Here is a 10,727-nt window from a genome sequence, read left to right as displayed (position 1 = left end):
AGTGGTCCTTTCAGATTTTTTTTTATTATCACACTGTGTCCCAAGATCCCAGTAAAATCTTTTCAAATTCTATGACAAGAACATGGTCTCCATCCTATTCCATTTCGTATTAATCTTAGATTATGTGGCACGTCCACTGTCCAAGTATCTGTGTACAAGCCGTTACTATAGAAACAAGAATGCATTCAAAAAAGTTATTATTATTAACATTAACCTATTGTTCACATTACAGACGGAAGTACTGTCCAAGCCGTGCTGTTATACGAAAATAATGCACCAATCAGATTGGAGAATTCAACCATGCTGTGGTATAACTTCCTTTAATCACTGGTCTATCGTTAGAGGATCTTCATCGTGTACTCTGACATGGAGAACACATGTCACAGTTTGTTATAGAATTCAGCCAATATTTTATAGGGATCATGTCATACAGTATGGCAAGTAATAGTCTTAAAAGGCTGCTGTAAATGTAAAACTGGCAAAAGTTGTCCTGAATTGAGATAGAGAAGATAAATAGAGATGGTGTGAGAGGGAGAGAATGAGCGAGAGAGCTTGTTTTGCACCAGTGCTCTTGACTGTAGATTGCGATGCCACTTGTTAAAGACTGATAAGTCACAAAAATTAGCCAACGTATCACCTTAATACAGCTAACATGGATGTACAATAGCATAGTTGGTTATTTTTTGAACCTTATTTTATGTATAAGGAGAGCATGTGTGTGAGAGTGATATTGTGTATTAACTCAATACTGTCTTTTTTCCCACTTTACTCCCTCTGTCTTTGGAGAAAGAGACACAGCGTGATGTTCTACAACGTGAAGGACTAGTGCAGACAGACAGGCCTGAACATGCACACATCTGGCAAACTGCCACCCAGTCATGCTCACACACCCTATCGCTGAACATGGAGAAGAGAGAAGAGAGAGGAGTCACACAGTCTGTCTCCAGCACTAAACACACGGCCATGAGCACCTGATGTAGAGACAGGCAGAATTCACACATCAAAAGACGGTGCATACGGCTGTGTTCTGAGCCTGCAAGCCAAGACTGCCGAGATCTTGTGATGATCGATTGTTGTTTGTGCATGCTCATGTTGAAACATTTTCTGGGCTTATATAACTGTACTAGGGCACACATATCAGCACGGCTTAGACGTCTCGTTGGTCTCCTCCTCCATTTCTCCATTTCAAACTACACTGTTTATCTAAAATGAAGTCCCAGACTAACACACACTCTCACTCCCTCAATCACCTGGACTGGATTCACAACTACTCAACTTACTCTCACTTAAAATTACACCAAGGGCACATTTGAGTCATATGTCTTTCATTATGTTAGCGCACCCTTGCAGAATGAGCAGCACAGGTTATGAAAGCTCTGATGAATATTTTCAAGAGCATTCGAACGTTACTTCTTCATAGAACGAGGTTTTACTGAAAGTGAGAGAAAGCGCAAGAGCGAGTTCCTACTTTATAGCTCCCTCCACTGGGACTACTCTTTAGCACTGCGTAATTTGGCAAGAGAAAAGACAACTGTAAGAGAAAATTCAAACCACAGAAGCCTCTAAAGGTTTTCAATAAGAAGACTTTATTTAGCAAGAAGTCAAATTTCCCATGCTTTTTTTTAAACACTCCTTTCTACACAAGATAAATACTAAGAATGTAGATATGTCAATCTGGCAGATGAGTTATTGATGATACAAAGTGGTTTTATCATCTTTCATCAGATGTCCTTAGGCTGCCCCACACTGTGATAAGACCAACTTAATATTTCATGGTCGATACATATATCACAACAATACAAAGACAGACATATCTAAACACACCTAGCTAGTCAATATATGATGTCAAAAGCAGAGGCCAATATACTGTTCCTGTGGTTACACTATCCTTCTTTTGTATCAAAGCGTTCTCAGGAGTGCAAAGTTTGTTCAGGTCTATTCCTGGCACTTAGTGGCAGAGTAGAGGAGTTGGGTTTCTGTTGGCACGCTCTGCTTTGACAGAGGTGCCGTGTCTCACTCCTCCAGCGTCATATGATCTGAGCCACTCTGGTAAGTGGCAGCGGGCGGGATGCTTCATACATACACGCCGCAGGTCAGAGCCATAAACCAAAGACGAGGATCTTTGCTTTGCTGCTAAAGTTTACATTTACATAAGGCTATTAATAGATCCCAATGAATGCCGAAATGTGTATTGGTCCATATTTCAAGTGAACAAAACAGAACAAAAATTTATGAAAGGATTTATAAACATTGGGTGTGACATAATAGTGTGAAACCTATTCAGGACAATGACACAAAACACTTTCCATTCTTTTGTAAAAGCTTTTCTAACATTATGGATAGATAGACCTATAGATAGATAGCATGTGAAAGGGCCTACCTTGGGACCATTGCTATTATTCAGCACAGCAGTGTCGCTATCATCACAGTGGTGCTATGGCTGTGACGCAGGTATGAGTATATTAGGAACAGCAGTGTTCCTGGAAATTTTAAACATCCCAGTGTCGCTGCTGAGTTTAGAGTGTTGACAGTGGTGAAGTGGTTGGACACTGACCACTGATGAAAGACTAGAGGATGATGAACATACACTGTGCATGGAAAAGATGAGTTACAGTCTCTGCGTATACATAAGAGATGGCCCACCAAAGTAGGTGTGTCGAATAAAGTGGCCAACAATAATATACAGCGCTTAAAAATTACAGCAAAAACTTATGCACTACACACACTATTCACACTATGTACTCTTCTATACAGTCTGATTTCACCACAATTTTGCTGAGTGTTGTGTATATACTGATCTAAAACACAAGCAGCAGCCTTTCTGCATCTGATGATATGGTCAAGCTAACATTCAAGCTCATCTGAATACACATGCAGGCTACAGCTTCCTAAAGTGCAAATATGCACAAAATGTTCAGTTGAATAGGTTAGTTTACAAAGGTGTAATGTTTCTCGGGCTTCCAATGATCGATCGATAATGTGCAAACATTCCCAGTAGAGTAAGGTGCAGTCACGGCTAAAAAAGATAACATTATTCTTATTTTACATTTGTCACCAACTGCTTCATCACAATATTATCATAGATTCACAGCATAAGTTACATTTCCAAAGAATATCATGCATACTTATCTATAATATACCAAGAAACTACTTTGATCAGCAAGATAGGAGTAGGAGCAGTGTAAGAGAAATGTAAATAAAAATGCCTCACAAAACCAAGGCTACATTATATAAAGACATTTTACACACGAGAACACTAGATGATGGATGGCGGGAAGTGGAGCATGTTTTATTGAGGGGCAAGTGGCTGGGGTACAGAGTTGAAGGCTGTGCAAAAAGGACTGTAACCCTGTAAAGGAACTCATGGATGTCTACTAGACTGCTAAGAGAAATGAGAACAGCTGCTCACTCATGGTCTGATGAGTAAAAAATGTTAGCGCCACACTACAGATCATATCAGCTGCACAAACAGCACAGAATGTTAACACTGTTTGTCTTATGAAGACCATTAACATAATTATTAATGCAGATAATGAATGCTATGCTTAGACCTAAATCTAACCTAGTTTTTTTTTAGAAAAAAAAAAAAAAAAGCTTTAGAAAGCTTTAGAAAAGAGGCAGTTTTGGGGACCAGCCAAATATCCAAAGACTAGCTCAGGCATTTATCTGGATTTCACCATTTTTAAACATTCAGGTTTGTGAATGTCACGATGTTAACATGCCGATTGCGTTCAGTGTTTATAAACAGGATATTAGTCATCAAGGAGCACTTACTTAAGTTTTAGTTAATAACATTCCACAGAAACTTGACAGCTGTTCCTGGAATTTACCTTAAATGAATATATATTTACTTTTTTATTCATTTGATAAATACTTTTTTGGTACTGACTTGCATGTGAAGCAGAACACATTCAAATAATCTAGCGGTTAACCTGCAAAAGATCCAGTTTATCATTCAATGATTCATTACAAAGCATATTATTCAGTAACTACTATGAGTTAATCAGTGTGAGAGAGCAAAAGAGATGCAAGTACAGCAAGACTTTCAAGCTGATCGCACATGTTCTTGTTATTTCCACCACCAAGTGAGCATGCTGCACCTACTATAAGTACCCATGCAGGGTAATAATACCCTTCCTGCCCAGGTACCATGCGAACTGAGCCAGAAAATAGTGCAGACCACATATTAGTCCAATGCAATTGTCACAGAAATCGGCACACTTGAGAGTGTTTGGGTGAACATGCAGTGATTAAGTAGATGTTTGCTCCACTTTATCACATTTTCTGTAAAATGCTTGTGTCTGGGTGCATACTGCTATTAAAACAAACTCGCTGTGTACTGAAATCAGTAGTTTACACCAAAGAAGAACATGGCAATACTGCAAACATTTTAACTTGATATTTCTGGTATAATTTCAAAATTATTTCTGTACCTTCTCAGAGTTTAATTCTCTGCCTATCACTAGTCACTAGTAACCACCAGATAAACCTGTAGTGTAATGTGATGGGAAACTGACACTAGCATTTGGCCAGGCTGTGGATAGTCCTGGTTTTGTATTTGTTGTTAAACCACACCGTGTAAAATACACTGAGCTATAAACAAGTGCGAGACAGTTGTAAAATAAGCAAAGACGGCTATAACTAACATAATTATCGGAATAAATGACTAGTTCACCGGGGTGCTGCAAACACTAGGTAAAATCAAAGGAATGGTTCGTGTGAAGAGTTTAGGACTCAGTGAGTCATTACACGCCTGTAGAGAGAGTGTGCGAAGTGGCATACAATTTTTTAATCCCTTTCCTGACAGAGGGGCCACTTCATCACTCATTTACATTATGGTCAGCTCTATGTCCCAAGACTTACACATGCCCAATCATGTACACCTTCGTATACACAGACTCATACTCACACATGAGTATATCAGTGAATTGCACTGAACAGATACACTTATCAGGCATTACATTTTCCGAAACACTTCCCAAGACCAGTATGTAGTTCTCAGTATGAAATGAGTACCATTTTCCAAAAGCATCATTGTTGCCCTAACTACAGGAGAGAGAGAGAACCCCTTACCATTTCTGGGCTACAGTTTTCTTTGAACTCCCTCCTTCTGATGGTTTCACCACTCATAATTCATCTTGCATGAGGTTAGCCCATTGAGCAAGTCAATCATCATTCTGACTCATGAAGCTGGGTGGCCAAATCGCAGTTTTCACTCAGCAAATGAAATGACTGTGATGAAACGGCCTAAATGTTTTAGTCAGTAATTAACTGGGAAATGTCAGTGTTCAGTGTGAGACCTCTATCTGTGTTGACAAGGAGGCCGAGTGAAAAAGGGAGAAAAAAAACACAAAGAGGCAGCAGTAACAGCAAAATCTGGAATATGTCACAAACATGTGTTTCTGAAAGCATTTCCCCGCCTCCGCATTAGTTCATTCACTGTCTAATTCAGCTCAGGCAGGACCGAGAGAATGACAGAAACAAGCCAAGGTAAAGGGTGTGCTATTTGAGAGAAGAAGAAGAATGTTTGTAGAAGTGTCTGAATTCTCTATGAGATCTAACACATGATTCTCTTTGCTCTTTCACCCTTCGCACAGTGTCTCTGCTTGTGAATCAAGCTGAGTGTGGAAACACACATTTCCAAACAGTAAACAGATTGTGCACGAGGCTGGAATGCTGACCCAAAAGATTGCGAATTGAAAAGTCTGACAAAAGACATTATAACTTCTGGTACTACATAGGATGGAGGTGGGAGAAACCGGAGAACCTGGAGGAACCCCACATGAATATAGGGAAAACATGTGAACTTCCACACAGACAGGAACCCAACCTCAGGACTGAATTCAGGACCCTGGAGCTGTAAAGCGGCAATGCAACCTCAATTCAATGTAATTCAACTTTTATTTATTCAGGAAACCCAGTCTGCCTCATTTAAAACTGAAGTGAGACATTACATAGGGAATAAAACACTTCAGGGTATGCTGTTATAGGAAAAAAAAATAACAGTGCACTCTGAATGTTTTAATTCTCTTATCCCAAAGCAATTTGCCACCATTTACAATTTTTAGTTTATGAACATGAATAAATAACATTTAACCATGTATAGTTACATTTAATGCTATGGAACATCACTGAAACAAGTTATTTCCTGTTATCACTTACATTGTAGCAGCTATAAACAGCCATTTTAACAGTTGTTTTCTGACCATTCTCTATTTTTCTTTCACTTCAAGTTTAAAAAGAAGTTAGTAAAAGCACAACTTAAGATGTTACAGAGAAAGCAGTAAGCATGAAGTATTCTCTCCTGAAGACTCTTGGGGTGGAACATTTACAAAGTGCTGACACCCAAGATTCCTTCCGTAAAAGTTTAAAAAATGTCTACTTACAGATCACTTCACCATATCAACGATTACACATTTTTCTTTGTTAAACAACAAAACATTTTTAAAATCCATTTATTATTAGTCTAGTTATTATTAGTGTGTAGAAACCCTGTGAATTAGCTGTTAGTGTAGAAAAGACACAGCACCACATTTAGTACATTAATGAAAACCTTTCATTTGAATTGCTGACAGAACTACTGTCAGAGCTGTGCTGTTATGAAAATGAATCCACACCTTCAACAGAAGAATTCAATATCACTGTGGTATAACAATACCATATGTGGCATAGCACAATAAGCAACACTATGCATACATCCTCGGATGTGCATATTGAACAAGAGCTCAAGTTGGATAACAAATTCATTAAATGCATAAAATGCATTAAGATTATAATGCTTTCTTACTAAATTCTGTGGAAAAGCACCAATATTTCTGAAACTGAGATAAAAATAAAAATAGTGCAACCAGATTTTCAAAAAGAGGTAGTTGTGTGACCACCATAAATATCTGGACTTTTTTCCGTCTGTTTTCAGATATAAAAATTCTGTTAAATCTTCACAGCTGCATGAACAGTTTTACGGTAAGAGAAAGAAAGCCTTAGTCAGCATACACAAAGGGGAAAGAGTGAGAAACGGTGAGCCAAGTGCCATGCCTTCACAGCTGCATATTTAACCATTGGTTAAGGCTGTTGAAAGAAAAGAAACTCCCAAATCACATGTAGAGGTACATGTGGCAGTAAGGATCTGCAGATAAGTAACACAGGATTATAGCATATTGAATAAGGTGAAATGATTTCCTCCTATTTTTTTTGACATTGGCAACACCCTTATGAATTACTTAATACTTCTGCACACCAAACCAGATGTGCTGCATTTTGAAAAACACCCATTTGGTGCACAAGGGATTCCAGGATTTTTTTTTAAAGTGCATGTTAGTAAACTTTATTTGATAGAGTGAATCTTTTTATTTCAAAATTCCTTGCGAAATTGAGAGAATAGTTCCAGTGAAGAAGATTTTTCAGTGATCTTCAAATATTTCCTTGTGATTTTATTTCTCATGTGCATGTTACGATAGCGTTTTGTGGTTTTTTGTGTTAGGCTCTTTTACTTATGAATCAACACTGACAATTATTTCTGTCAGTGTATTAAGATTGTTGGTATCTTACATTTACATTTATGGCATTTGGCAGATGCACTTATCCAGAGCGACTTATAGAAGTGCTTTGAAGTCTCTATCAATACATCCATGCTTATAGTGGTTCAGTAGGTCACGGACCAAGAGCATCACCAGTCCTAAAACCGTGTTGGGGAGGCTCGTATAGTCTGTAAAAACATATAAGACATAAAAAAACATGGATTTTTATCTTAATAGCTGATCTGTACTAGCATTAGGATATCATTTCCAAGTAAACAACCAAACACTTATGTAAATGGATTTGGAAAAGAGCATCTGCCAAGCATGGAAAATGTAAATGGTTTCATTATATGTTCATATACACTGGAATTCTTATTCACATAGCATACACAGGAAAATGAGAGCACCAAGATATTTTGCACTAAGCATGCAATATAATAAAATAACAAATGATGAAAAAAATAAAGACATTATCAACAATAAAAAATAATTTGATTCCCCCACCAGCTTTCCCTCAGTGATGAACGACACACACCGCTAATTTGTTTGTTGAATTGTAAAAAGTTAAGTTTTATTGCTGCACTTCCTGGATGAAGGAGGAGTACAGATTAAGGGAAGCTGTATTACACATGGTTGAGGGCATGGGGGTTTCAGAGAACCCCATTTCCTGCTGGTTTGTAGTACTACTGGAATGGAACTGTGTGTGAGTGTGACTAGGGCAAACCCCACAGCCTGAGAGGAAACCCTGATAAGGCGGGGAAGATGTGGTTGCTTGGGTTAGGGATCTGGCAGAGGCTGAATATCCATAATGAGGAGCAGGTCTGTCATTAGAGGATGAAAGCAGAGGGCTAAAACCAGAGAGAGGATGATTACAGGGACTGCTTAAGATGGTTTGCGATACAAGACCCTTGCTGCAAGCAAGTTCAGGATTCAGTGTTTATGGTTCAAAATAAGAGCTTATAAAATGTGGTTGGAATCTTGTACATAGTTTACGAAGTCTCCTCCGATGTTCTGTACAACAACAAAATGACTGCTGAAACAAAAGAGGCATTTAACTTCGAGATCAAAAAACAAAATCTTTAGGAATTCTGCCAAAGCACCCAGAGACAGCGGGACTGCACAGCCTACATGAGCCACAATACAATTCAGACTGTCATTCAAAGAAAACTGGCGTCACCGCCCTCAGATTCTCTGCTGCCTCTGGAACAGACCAGACCATCTCTTGATGGTACACCAGGCAACAACTGCAGGCTGTAACTAAGACATAGTGTGGGACAGGAAATCCCACCAGGAAAGTCAGGAAACCTGACTAAATCCAATAACCTCGGGCCCAAATGTACAGTGCTGGCCCTCTTGTTGTCAGCTATTACACCATAATGATTTATTGCTGCTGAGGCCTCGGTCAGCAGCCTTATCTTCTGTACAGGAGGGAGGAGGAACTCTAATCTCTGCCCAGGATGAATAACAGCTGATAAGGTTTTATGCTTGTGTGTGTAGCGGGAACACACATACACACACATTGATGACATCTGTACAGTAAACGCCTGAGGGAGCTCTCAGTAACTAGATCAAGTAACATGTATGGCTGAAATACTAGATCAACCACGTTATGTACTAAGCTTCATGAAATGATGAATGTAGTATGTGATGATATGTATTTTCTCATTGCAGAATGAAGAACTCAGACTGGAAAACAAAATTATGAGCAGACATCTGCATGGAGAGATCACAAAAACAACACATTCCTTAAATGATAGAGATCAATTTCTTTTAGCATTTCCATAACATGTAAACTCCCCCAAAATTGTTGCAACTCTTACTTTCTTAACTTTTTAAGACAGAAAATTTTTTCCAGGTGTGTGGTAGTGATGTGGCGCAGTTTTCCAGCTACATCACACTGCAGGATTCATCATAACATGTCGGGGGGAATAGCAGTTTAATCAGTCTCAAAACCATATAATGATGCTCGTTACACTGTGATGCTGGGAACCACAGCCCTGGGTTTTGATGCTGTCATCTCAAAGTGACCATACAATCTCCAGGGGGGCTGTGAAACACAATACTCTCACTCCATCATGCAGTGACTAGTACACACGCTGTCCAGGGTGGACAGGAAGAGCTCCATTTTGCTTGCCAGTTGAGGGCAAGGCCATTGAGGCAGTTGCTGATGTCATTATCTCTAGGGAAAGGCGTAAATAGATCTTCACAAATAAGTGGAGGATGACTCACAAATGTTTAGGAAAAGACAGATTCTGTGGTTCATTACCACTAGTTTGTAAGGCATGGATAAAAACTGCCAGGCATACAACTAAACCTAACCCTTATCTTAGTATCAGTGATGTATATCCTAACCAATGGTCACAGAAATGCAGTGTGTTTTATATGTATAATTGCAAAGTTTGAAGTTTTTCGATCATGACTGATTTAACTTCAGCTTCTTATTATTCCCTGAGGAAGCTGAATAGTTCCAGCGCTCCAGAATAGTTTTTTTCTCCTCCACAATCACGGATCAAGGGCTACAGTGTCTGTGTTCATTTGTTTTGGCATCACTGATTTGTCTTGTACCTGATTTGAACAAACATCTCTAGATGCATGGTGGGTTCTATGGAGAATCTAGCACTACATCCTTAACCACTGCTCTGAGAGGCATGAAATATGTCCTAAGACACGAACGTTTGGGGATCTCTCAATTTATGTTCCCTTCTCTGACACATACATATCACATGTCTCATCTGTAGTTTGCAGCCTAAACATTAGACCATCATGTCTGGCCCGCTCTCTTCATTTCCTCTTTCAATAACATTCAGACAACCATACAGCAGTTTCAAATATTCAGAAACTGAAATCCATCACATGCTGGCAGAGTGTCTAAAGCCGATTGAGTCGAGAAAGCAAATTTGTGTTCCACACGGCTGTCTAAACCTGGTCAAACACTACGTTTTAACAGCTGTAAACAATGGAATCAAGGCCTTTCCACTTGCTATGTTATACTGGACCTTAGGGAGCAGGGTTTAGCTCAACATTGTCAGCATATTGACATTATGCTTTTCCAGGGTGACATGCCCAGGCAAGGCACGCAGCCAATGCAAACATTCTCCTCACACTGACTCACTGTTTCCAATCACACCAATCTTTAGTGTTGGTTCCTTAATACAGCTAAAGGCTAGGAATTTAGTTGAATATAATTGGGGAAGTCCCTACCTGAAATGG

The sequence above is a fragment of the Pangasianodon hypophthalmus genome, chromosome 1 (assembly GCF_027358585.1).
Source record: "Pangasianodon hypophthalmus isolate fPanHyp1 chromosome 1, fPanHyp1.pri, whole genome shotgun sequence".
In the NCBI taxonomy this organism is placed as follows: domain Eukaryota; kingdom Metazoa; phylum Chordata; class Actinopteri; order Siluriformes; family Pangasiidae; genus Pangasianodon; species Pangasianodon hypophthalmus.
Note: the sequence above shows the minus strand (reverse complement) of the source record.